This window comes from Myiozetetes cayanensis, unplaced genomic scaffold (genome assembly GCF_022539395.1).
Source record: "Myiozetetes cayanensis isolate MyiCay16 unplaced genomic scaffold, myiCay2020 scf16, whole genome shotgun sequence".
Lineage (NCBI taxonomy): Eukaryota > Metazoa > Chordata > Aves > Passeriformes > Tyrannidae > Myiozetetes > Myiozetetes cayanensis.
The window spans coordinates 5,624,674-5,637,708 of record NW_026087270.1 but is presented as its reverse complement, the minus strand read 5'-3'; positions in this window follow the sequence as shown (position 1 = coordinate 5,637,708).

Genomic DNA, 13,035 nt, shown 5'->3' with positions numbered 1-13,035 from the left:
AATGGAGCAGGAAGATGAGAGCATAGGAGTATTGATTTCTTACATGTAACAGCAGCAGGATATGGGCTCTCTTTCCTGTTTGGAAGTTCTCTGAACAACTCTACACAGACAGAGGCTTAACTCACTCTTATAATTTCTAAATGAAAGGGGGCAGTTTTTAAGAAATGAATAGAAAAAAAATTACATGATTTTGTTGCTTCATCATAAAAATTAAGATAGTACCCTCTAATGTATTTACTGAATGTAAAAAGAATTTTTTCATACAGTTACCACAGTTACAGAACTTATAAAAGCTAGAATCAGAATTCTTTGGGAAACTCATATTTTTTTCCCCTTTTCTATTCTCTAAGTAAACACAAAGAATTTCCTCTGTCAAAAAAAAATCAACTTCATACAATTAAGCACTTTCCTCTGAATGTTAAATCAAAGTATCAACTTTCACAGTACTAAAACACAAAGTATATTTTACATTGTATACGATTAAATATACATCAGTAAATACCTAATGATGTATTCAATATTCTTGAAGCAGAATTAGAAAGCTGACTATTCATTTTGACTTTTTTATGTAAAGATTTCAGCAACACTGGCATGTTTCTATGAAACATCTTTCAGCTTAACTTTTTAGTTTTCAAGTAAAAAATGTTGTATTGAAATTTTTTTAAACCCTAATGAATGTCAACTGACTTTTTCATAGGGAAAACCTTGAAATCCTTAGTCAGTCAAAACCCTCATTGATTTCATCCTCTGAAGTTAAAAATTATTCATTGCTACTATATTCCCAGAAAGGCAGAGAAGGTTGAAACATGAACAAATATGTACTGATTAATCACACATCTTTTTATGCAGTATATCTTTTTCTTACACAGACTGCTTTCTAAAGAGTAACCACTGGGTGAAGGGTACAAGTCATCTTGCTACCCTAATCAAGAGCTTCCATCATCTTATTATACAGAGCTCCCAGGTCAAGGAGAGACAAGGCCATGTAAATGTAAGTGATTCATAATGAGTTCTTTACCCCTAGCTTTATTAAGGCACAAATAGCCATAAAATTACTCACTTTATTGATTTTGAATCTGGCATAAAACTTGAGTTATTTCCAAACCCTGAAGAGCAACGGTGGGGTGATAGGACACCTTCAGCCAGGGCACTAATTATTACCAGAGTCAACTGCCTTCAAGAGTCACTGCCCAGTGTTTACTGATTGTAAACACGAAGGAACGCTTGTGTGAGGCCTGTGAACGTGCTTTCCACAGCCTGAACCACGACAGGATGGAGCACACCCACACCAGCCTTCCTTCTGCCTGGAAAACTCCCACTGTACTTCACTTGAACAGTGGGAAGGCAATTGTCCCAGTGCTAGTGGATCATACTCCAGTAAATTTGCAGTCAGCAGATTGTTCCTGGGGGTCAGGTAGGTGGTTGTAGGCTCAGGTAAGTGGGGCTACCTCTGGTTGTTTCAGAGGTGAAGGAGCCCGTGCATTATGCAGCTGTCAAAAGACTTGCATACAAGGGAAATATTTTTACACACCTCACCAGTTAGAAACCCACTTTGCTACACAGGCAGAGTTTTACTTGACTTCTAAAACTCTAGGAATTATTTTACAACCTTATGTCTTTTTACATATACTTATTTCTGGCTGGATGCTTATTTCATAATTTTCTGTAACATCTGTCCTCCTTTAAGAAATCCTAAGCCAAAACCATGGACACCTTTTTCACCAAATAATAATCCACAACTGTCATGCAGCATTTGTTGGTTTTTGACAGTAACACATTGTCTTTTAAACAAATATACACACATACACACTCATACTTTTATTTCCCCAGAACCTCTGTAGGGTCACTATTTCTCAGCTCTATTTACTGACTTAATGTCTGATTCTGTTTCTATTCTAAGGCTCTTGCTTTATGAAAGATCTTGTCATGAGTTTTATAGGCTACAAGATTTCTGAGCAATTCCTCAAAACATAATCAATTTACTTTTCCTTCACTTCTGATTTCACACTTCATCACCTAAAACTCCTAACATTGTTTTGCCCTTTGATTCTCCCTCCATTTAAAAATTCCTATAGTGCAATTAAAGATATTTACAGAAATAATGCAAAACAAAAAAATTTATATTGCTAATGGGCCTACTTAGATCTGTGATCTCTCTTTCACAACACATGCATATTATATATGATAATACAGAACCTTGCTATGCATACTGCTCTTAACACCCCCCTCAATGCATACTAATTACTACAGCAAAATTGAATTTGCCTGTGCGTACATTAAGGTTACCCACGCAGTCAGCAAGGAACGAAGCACTGAGAATCAGCTGTGTAACCAAGAAGGAAATACATATTTCAAATCATGAGCAGTATTTTAATTATTTTTTTCTGAGAAATAACTCAGGTAATTTCTGCTTTAAGATTGAATAACTCTAAAAGACACTAAGCTGTTTTCCATGCTTAATTAGGAGCTCACATTCACAAAACTTCTGAAACAGCCTAATCAACGGCCCTAATCAACGGCCGTAAAGTATCTACTTTAATTGTTTTCTAGGATGTCACACCATCTTTGAGAGGAAAGTGTTATCACTTGAAAACTTTTGGCATGCAGCAGAAAATTATCATATTCTTGTATTACAATTTTGCTAATAGATAAATTGTTTAAATCACCCCAAAAAACTTGTGAACAACTTATAGTGGACCATAAAAATTGATGAATGTGGCAGAAAGGTCATTAAGAAAAAAAAAAAGGCATTAAATGTGAAAGAAGAAATTTTAAATTAAGAAAGTCCTGAAATTGGAAGTAACTGCATCAATTTTGACTAAATTATTCAAATTATTCCAACATCAATGTACCTAGTTTTGGTTTAATTCCATTAAAATCTGTTGCAAAAAGGAAACAGCAGAGAATTTTCTTGTCAATGCATGAACACTCAGTGGTAAAAGGAATAACCATCAGAAAAAATCCCATTGCGGCTGGATAAGAGGTAAAATAAATGAAAAGTCAGAGTAAATGTATGGGAGGAGCTGTTTGTAAAATTGCTGTAGAAGCATAGACTAGTTTGAGTTGGAAAGGACCTTAAAGAGCATTTAGTTCTGACTCCCCCTGTCATGGGCAGGAACACCTTCCACCATCCCGGGTTGCTCAAAGCCCCGTCCACCCTGGCCTTGAATGAGGGATGGGGCAGCCACAGCTTCTCTGGGCAACCTGTGCTAAGGCCTCCCCACCCTCACAGCCAAGAATTTCTTTCTGACATCTGATCTAGACCAGCTCTCTGCCAGATTCACGCCATTCCTGCTTGTGAACAGTCCCTCTCCAGCTCTCTTGTAGGCCCTTTAAGTACTGGGAGGCTACTCCAGGATATCTTTCCCCAGGCTGAGCAACTCCACTTCTCTAAGCCTATCTCCATACCAGAGGTTACCCAGCACTCTGATCATCTTTGTGGCCTCCTCTGGACTGGTTCCAGCAAGGTCACATCCCTTCTTATTCTGGGAGCCCCAGAACTGGATGTTTTCCTGTGCTGGGATCTCACAAGACCAGAGTAGAGGGGCAGAATCCCCTCCCTCACCCTGCTGGTCACACGGCTGAGGATGCAGCCCAGGAGACAGATGAGTTTTCTGGGCTGCCAGCGCATTTTGCCAGGTCATGTTGAGCTTCTCGTCAATCAAGGAGCTAAGATTGTTATCAGTATTTCCCTTACAAACCTCCATTTTTAAAGAATTCATATTACTTGACTGTTAAAATATGTTTCTGGGCAGAACAAGGGCTCACTGTGCACAGGCAAATTTTTAAATTGAAAACGGCCTCCAAAATTGCTCCAGCAATTTTCTGCACACAATTGTTTCCATGTGAAAAGATCCACATTTAGTCATGAAAACAGCACATTAAAAAAAAAAAAAAGAATGTACTGTCTCAGAATTCAATGTAGTATGGCCCTCAGTTATCACTACTGTGAATACACACACTACTACCCAAAAACTCTAAATAAGAGCAGTGCCAGAAAGTAAGAGCTGGTAGATTTTCCCCTGTATTTGCACATAAATATATAAAAAGTTTGAAAGTGCAGTTTCTGGACTAAATTTGAATTCAAACAAGGGATTATTTAATAAGACCTCAAGCCAGTAACCGTTTTCTTTCCTAACATACAGTTTGTCCCTTGGCAAATATTCCAAAAGAAGCAGCAAAATTACGAGGCTTTAGGTTTTTAATGTATTTTTCAAATATTCATTTTTATTCCCCAAGAGAAGAATATGATCTAATTTTTATCAGCTGACACTCTATCTCTAAATTCATTCTCCTTACATTTCCAGTTATTCTACTTTTTTGACCAGCTAGGATTTTTGGAAGATAGAAGTCAACCATTTCATATGTATTAATAAAGACAATATAATTGCCAAAAGTGTCAACACTTTTAAGCAAGACAAACACTTCTCTTGATCCAAATTGTCAAAGAAATCATCTACATTTTGTTACACCAAAAAGTCTTTCTGAAAAACAGCGTGATGTTAGGAATCCGCATCAATAAATTACAGAGCAAAGCAGAGTGAAGTTGCTAAACTGTTTCTATCTTCAATGGAGAACACACATGCACCAAGCAGCGAGCATTTCTCATTCTCTCAAATCCTCAGTCTCTCTGCAACACAGGTAAATAGACTAACTGGAAGTGCCACATCAGTTACTGATCTTGCTCAGCAATATGTGTCTAACAGTGACAGAAAAAGACTCTCAGGAATAAAATGCAAGAAATCGCGATATAGGAAATTATACCTTCCCCCAGAAGGAGTTCCCTACAACTACAAATATGTCTGTGTGTACACATATATATAATGTGTGTGTATACACAATACTAATTAAAAAAATTATTAATTTATTAGCTATTTGTTCTAGTATGTGCATTCTCTCATATACTCATATGAAGGGAGTTTGTGCAGCACCATCCCCCCAGACTTTGGATGAAAGAACAGGATTTTTCATTTTTTGGAGTTTGGACACCAGTTAAGCTACTCTGCATGCACATGGCTTGAGTGCAATCTGCAGACACAGAACCTTTGCACTCTTAATAAAGAACTGGGCTTAGTTTAGAGGGATGGAGGCCTCCTGTATTATTACTCACCATGTGGTACACGAAACAACTCTCAGTCAGGCCTCGTAGCACCAAGGGCTGGAGGCACACAGATGAAAAGACAATGCTGGCCAAAGACTGATTACGATGCAAAGCTATTTGCTATTTGGAATTGAAATAGTGCTCATCATGAAAAGCCTGGAAGTAATACTAGTTCACTGATGCCTGAGCCATTTATAAAGTCTGAAATCCACATTTTTGGAAGTGTTTTCTTCCATTGCTTTAAACTGTGTTTAACTAGTTCTCATTTCTCACAACGGCTGAGCTGACTACACCACTGCAGTCATCACCCATTTCTATTTGTACATATTTTCTTTTTCTCTCCCACTGACTATTATTATATGATCAGTGTTATTTTTGACAGTTTTTGCCTTTTATTTACATCTAAGTTCACAAAATTGAGGACAAGGCTGCTTCCCAAGGGACTTTTCCCCAAGACCTTGTAGTTCTAGTACTAAATCTTTAAAACATGGGATGAAACAAGTATATACGGCAACATTAGAGCTCTTCTGGACTCCATCACCAGACACTTTTTTTTTAAAATGCAAATACCTCCTTGCTCTTTTGGAACAAGGTAGAAACCGAAGTGTAAAAGAAAAATGTGTTTGTCTTTCCAAAATAATTCTCCACATGCCCTGCTAATGGAAAATACTTATTGTTCTTCTATCCTAATACCGTGTAAAGAAACAAAACAAATATTGTAAAGAGGAAGCAATGCCTCTTTATCACTCGCCAGTTCATTGATCATTCAACTTCAATTCAGAATTTTTCCCTACCTGGAGTACTGTAAGCCACTCAAAAATGGAAAACAGGCCTAAATTTGCCTGAAACTGTTTACTTTCCTAGGACAAGACCTTTTACCTATTTTAAAGGAGCAAAACAACTAATCGTTCCTTAACATTGTTACAAGATTAGCAAGGGGTTGCAGTTGTGGAAGAGGACATCACATCTGTCAGGCATAACCTGAAGGCGTAAGCCTAACAGACATAAGCAATTGCTTTGAAAAGGAGTCTAATAGCCAACTATGTTTGCATACTGGGTCTGGTGCCATTCCCATGGGGCCCCTTCCTCCACTCAGGTGATTTAACTATGTACCTATAAAGCAATTTTAGTATTTGACTAACTCCACACAAACAGATGAACAGCAAAATTATAGAGCACGTAAAGAGGGTCTTAGCCTAAAGCTCATTCTGCATATGAAGAACTAGTGGAAATGCAAGGCCACTTCACGTGGCCTGCAAGATGGATGTAAATGAAACTGGGGGTAGGCAAAGGCAAGCACTGCTCAGGGGCAAAGTAGAGCTCATTTCATCCCTTGGCCCTGGGCTGGCTGGGCTTCAGCACTGCTTCTGAGGGTCTAGGGCTGTGGAGACTTCCACGGGAGAGGATCGGATGCTGCAAACTAAGTTTACATCTCTGATGATCCCAAAGCTACCTGGAGCTGAAACCTTCCAACTCACAGAGTCCTAAGCAGTACTCAGACAATCCGTCCTCTGTGGTCTCTTAAACACTCCAGTGCTTATGTTTTCAGACAGATTCAGAAAGATGGGAGGTGAGGAGAGGGTAGGACTTTACTTTTCAAACCTGAAAAGGAAATTAATTCACCCAAAATCTAAAACTCAGGGTCCCCCACCAATCTCTGTGTTTTCTCCTGAAGGGACTTTTTCTGGTTCTCTGCTCCCAAGAAGAAAAGCCAGTACAAGGACAGACCTCCACAGGAGAAAAAAAATAAATCACTGCAGGGGACTACACAAAAATACAAAAATAAGTCACCTGGACCACAAACTATATTGGCTCTGGCCTCTCATCTCTCCAGTAGATCTTACTGTTAGTATGGCTCATTTCCCAGCCAGACTCCACATTAACAGAGAACTCCCTTACTAGGTAGAACACCCAATCTCAAAGAACTCACACTGACTGTGTTCTTTAACACATCCTTAAACCAATTTAAATATTTAGATTATTTGCTGAAAGGAGACTGTAGTTGGTTATGTAAGTCAGTGGCTGATTAGCCACCTATTTTTGCATACAAGCAACATACAGGTCAGATCATTTTAAGCAGACAGAAGGCGTCTTCCCAAACAATATTCAGACAGAACAGCAAGAGTTTAGTTGTTTTAAAAACATATTTCCCTACTGCTTCCCCGTGAAAAACGCTCAAAAAAGACTTTTTTCAAGCCTAGCCACCTAGGGCTTGATGCAAATGCTGAAGAAACTGGGCTGCTTTCAGTTCTTTTCACATGACAAAATGTTTAAGCACTTGGAACCAAAGTTTCACAATTGTACTTTCTAAGCTGAAAACTATAGACATATGTACAAGTAATTTAAGACTAATACAAAGAACAATATAATTTTATAACCATAGACTGACTATCCATTGGAGGCTGGTTTGGCCAGCCCTGTAGCATATTCCCTGCTTTACACATTGGAAGGAAACATTGTGGCTGGGAAGGGAATTTTAGTTCACTGTCTTAAAACTGGTTTTCTTTTCTTGACTTGGAGATGTCAGTACGGTGTAAATATTTTTGAGGAGTCTTTTATTATTCAATAATGGCATTGTTTTATTTCTGATGGCACATTTCGTGTTCTATTATACTCAGCCCACACAGCTTTTTAGTAATAATAAAATAACTGTGCTTAGAAAACCAAATATTGAATCTTTGCCTATACCCAGGTAATTCTTTTCAACACAGAGGCAATGCTGTAGTTCAGAAAGCAACTGAATTCAGGTCAGGAATGACAGAAGCTACCTTCTGAGGCATACTTTTATCAGTGCTCAACTCACAGAGTGGGTTAATAACACAGGCCTTCTCCCTCAAGGTACTGTTTCAATCATATGTAGATATTGCATTATCTAAGCTACTTTCTTTACTAAAAAATAGTTTTGAAAAAGTCTTATCTATATATAAATTTAAGTGTGTCCATGAACACTCAGATTTCCTCTGTAAGAAATACACAAGGTACTAAGTGTTTTAAAGACATTTACTCAGTCTAGAGGCCTCTTGCTTTAATTGCTCTTGGTATTTTTACTGTCTTCATCAACTAATTTTTCTTTCCAGTGATGTCACTGTAATTATTTCTATTCAGCCTGGATGTTTTACATTACTTAGCCAGTCAGATAGCACTCTTAGACTTGAATTGCTTGGTCATTTTTGAAATGCAAAATTTTGCTTCCCTACTTTCAGGATGGTTTTCAGCCATCATTGTATTGCTCTGAGGGTTGGTCACAGTCATTTTCCATTTCTATATCCCAGTGTCTTTGCTATATCATAATATTGGAGCAGTGGTTTCTCTGAGCACGAGGGCTCACATCACCTTTCCCTTGGTAGGTCAGACAGCAATCACCAGTTCAGCAGAGGCACCGTGATTGAAATCCCTGGCATCATTTTTGCACTGGAGTGTCTCTGCTAAGAGTCATAGATCTGTTCATTGATCAAAGCAAGTTCCCCAACCAAAGTTCCAGGAGGCACTTTTACTTGTGCTCTGTTTTAAGTCTGTGGGCAAGTTCATATGTTTAAAACTTCTGTGTTTTCCTGGACTGGAGTCTGTGCAAGCCATTATGAAGTTTAAAAGACTTGCTCTAACACAGTAGCCCCAGAAAGCCTGCCCATTTTCCTATGCATTCAAGGGATCAGTACCAGCATACCGTGAACTAACAAAGGAATGAATAGTTTTTTTTGGTGATTTTCCTGAAGCAACTGGTAAATATTTTTTTATCAATAACTACCAATAATTTGGTGGAAGCCTCTCCTTTGCTGCCTCTATTGTTTGCAATAATGCCCCCTTATTCTAGTAAATCTGAGTGAACATGGCAGAACATGCTGATAACATTTTGAAAACTATCTTTTTCATCTAAAGTGACAAAGACCTTTCCTCCAGGGCACCAGCAGAAAACAGCAAAACTTTGTACCCGAGTTAATAAGCAAGAGCAAAACAACTAAAACCTTGGGATTTAGCACTTTTTCCAATTGTGATTTTCCAGAGTCCCTGTTCATCAGCATTTAATATTTACCTTTTAGCTTCACAGCTTTCCTTTTCACTTGGGATATGGGTTATTGCTTTGCAAATTGTATATTAATATTGCTTACCTACAAATACTTTAGATATTATCCCAGGGGCAGCGCTGTATGCATTTTGATGAACATTTGAACTTTTAAAATTCAGTAGCATTTATTCTAACCAGAACTAAAAGGTAAAGTTGAATTCCAAGTTTGGTAACCAATTTACATAAACTGAAGTAGGGCAAAATTCACTCTTATGAAGAAGATTGCAATTAAGCAGCAAAATCTCCCAACAACAGACCGTATATGCTTGAAAAAGCCAGTCCTGTCACATGCCATGAACAGAAAATACTAGTTTTAGCTTGGGAGGAGCAAAACAAAATGCATTTAAGAGACACATGCCTGCTTAGAAAATTTGGGACCGTAACAACTGTTGAAGAAACCTGGCAGAATATTTTATAAAACAAACAGTTGTTTTTCCTCTTTGGATATTAGTAAGACATCATGAGAGAATTAAAAGAGCTAAAGTATTCTCAGATGTTTGCAGCAAACACTCCCCAGTTGAGTGTTTGGAAAATCCAATGTGTAAAATTTCCCATAAACAAAAGGTTTTAAAAAAGTCAGTTCTGGGATGTTCTTGGCTGAGATTGTTGGAACAAATAGAAATAGGTTTGTGAGCACAAATAGCTGATGTGCACTGTCCTCAGCAATATCTGTGCTAATAAGCCAAAGATAAAAATAAAAAAAGTAAAAAAGTGAAAGCAAAAAGTGACAGAGCTGGGAAATCTAGAGTTGGGACTGCCTGCCATTTTCTCTTACCCTGTTACAACTCACTACAGTAGAACACATGGTATAAAACCTGATTCTAGACAGTAATCCCAGAACCAAACCACATTCTGAATGTTCCCAACCCAATTGTATAAAATATGCATGAATTCCCATTTTCTTGCATCAGTGCTCTCGCTGGGCCCAAGTCTTCGGTGCAGTAACTGGCTACATGGGTGACAGTGCCTTTTACACAGAGAACTTTCTTCAGTTTCTGCTGAGCACAAAAGCTGGTTGAACCTTTTTTCTTCACGCACACATAAAAATTATAGGTGAATAATCAAATTCCAGAAAACTACGTCTATAAGATGACATGCAAAAGTTTGGAAATAAAAGAGCGAACAGAAGGGAGGAGTAGAAGGGACAAAACCCAAACTGCAGGAAAGAAAAAGAGAGAGTTTCTTACTTTTCTGTCATAATTTGATTCACAGCAAGAGGTTCGAGGTTTGATTTCTGACTCTCTTCTCAGAAACCTAGGGAAGTGAAACCAGACTGGTTGAGTGTTCAGTGAATGACACATTCATCTCTGCCAGTGAATGAAAACACAAAACTTCACTGGATGGATGGAGGACAAAAGAGTAAAAAATTAAATTCACTGAACAGCTGTTTATCCCCAAATATAGGAATACTTAGCCAAATCATTACTCATTTACAGGCACAATGAAAAAATTGGTCTTTCTTGACCAAACCCTCTATTCCCACCTCCTTTGATGTTGAAGGTTTTGCATCCCAAAGCTTCAAGTATTAGATTTTAGATTAGATTAGTTCAATTGCACCACAGTGACACAGTTAGGTACTGGATTACCAAGATTTTCCTGCTTCATTACAAGCATACCATGTCTTTAGATTTTTGGGGATTTTGTTTTGTGGGGTTTTTTTAATTTGTTTGTTTGGTTTTGTTGTTGTTTTGGTTTGGTTTTGGGTTTTTTTGGGGGGAGATTTTTGGTTTTTGGTTGGTTGGTTGGGGTTTTTTTAAGAAAATATACCCAAATAAGCAAAACAAAATAAAAAGCAAAGGTATTTTGGACCTCACTTACTACCACTGCCAAGAGCATTCTTTCTGACCATCTGCTTTGTGGAAAGGGTTCCTCACATCTTCTGGGCCTTAGATGTCAGGAAATGTGCCTGTGCCTGAACATGAGACCTTTTAGTTGGAAACTATCACAAAAATTCTGTTTTATAAAAAGTCTTTTTCCTAAAGCTGCCAAAATAAACCATTTCAAATCAGTTGCAATCACAGCTAAGGCTGCAGAAGGTCAGTGCAAGGCAGCACAGGAAGCTCCTCAGCCAGGATTAATTACTGGCCATTGGCCCTCTATAAACCATAACCTCTTTCTACCACAATCTTGGGGATTCTCCTTTACACCTCCCTGGGTTCAGACATCAGAGCGCTGATGAACACTATGGAGCTGTCTCTAAATCACTGTACTCAGGACATGAACAGCTATGTACAGACCACACTAAGGGCCTTGTCTGTAGCTCAGTTTATTCTCTCAGTTTTCTCTCTCTGGACGACCCAATGCTGAGGATCACTCCTGCCAGGAACAGCCTGAGTTCACAAACAAGCATGCCACAAGGCAGCGTAGCAAGGCATTATTATTATGCCTGCCTAACATGCCAGCACACGCAGCAAGCTTCTTCAAAGCTCTACTCATCTGTTTTACTGCGCCAGCTACTCAACCACAGCAGCAATGAGTACCTACCCAGAAGAGCAATCCTCTGCATCATGGCAAAACCCCACACCAGATGCAGAAACAGCTATAAAAGGAGGCAAAACGGGAACCAGAGGTTGGGCTCCTCCTGCCAAGAAGCAACTTGGGTGGATCAGCACGCCCCAAGGCCACTGTACTTTTATGGACAAACCAGCCTGCTTTTACGAGCCCTCGCTAGCTGTACACTAGGAAACCAAACACAGAATCTCAGAATCTTAAAATAACTTAGGCCAAAAGAGACCTCTGGAGTCATTTTGTCCAATCCATGCTAAAAACTGGGCGGACTTGGATCAGGTTAGGGCTGTATACAAGTCTCTACCACACCTTACTATCTGCTGTGTTAAAGACTTGGACACCAGGCACCACAGGCATACGTATCATGATGATATTTTTGGATCACATAAACTGCAACACACATAACAAGCTTATAAAAAGGGGACAAAAGAAGAAACTACTAGGAGGAATAGCATGTTCATGGCCAAATTCAGGCCACGTGCTTCCTTCTAACCTCAGTAGAAATACATAACGTGGGTTCAATCTATGCAGTGCTTTTAAAAAGCAGACACATTCAAGGAACTCAGTGAGGTCTGTATTACACACTTTGTCCTTGCTGATACATGTTAAGTCCACCAGAGTTTAGCAGATATGAAAGAAGAAGTGAAGGCATCTGTGAATGCCACACATTTAAAACCAACCAGCTGGAGTCCACTTACAGTGCCCAAAAAACTCAGAGTATTTATCATGTCACACTCCAGGGTGGGACCAAAGCACTATATTTGGCAGAGTTTGGCAGGGTTATCAGTTGCTGTTTTCATTTACTTGGCTTTAGCTGAGAGTCAGGAAACATCACTTCAAATGAGGGTTCTCCTTTGGTGAACTTTATATGTTACTTGGAAAGGTAAAACAACTGATGACAGCTGAAAACTTGTCTCCTCTCTCTCATCTGCAAATGCCAGTTTCTAGTTTCCAGCCTTCAGGTCCTGAACATGTTTCATCTGCCAGGACTGTGAAGTCCAGCAGATTACAAAGGGTCTGTCTATCGTCATATTTGTTTCCACATAAATAAACGCTGTAACTATTTGTTGTCTTACCCTTTCATGCTCTTTTGTTTAGGTCCAGTTACCACAGTAAACCCACCTTATCCTGATACAGTGTGGCTGAGATACAAGGCAAAGTGCCAATATTCCAATATGCTCACCTCACCCAGGATACCTCAATATACCTCAGTCTCAACAGTTCCACCAAAAAAAACAAGCAAACAAAAATCCTCCTGTCCATAAAGGGACTAGAACTTACACATAATTTTCATTTGTTTTTCTCTGTGTGTTTGCTTTTTGTACAAAAACCCAAGACTACATGCTCCAATGAAACAGGATTA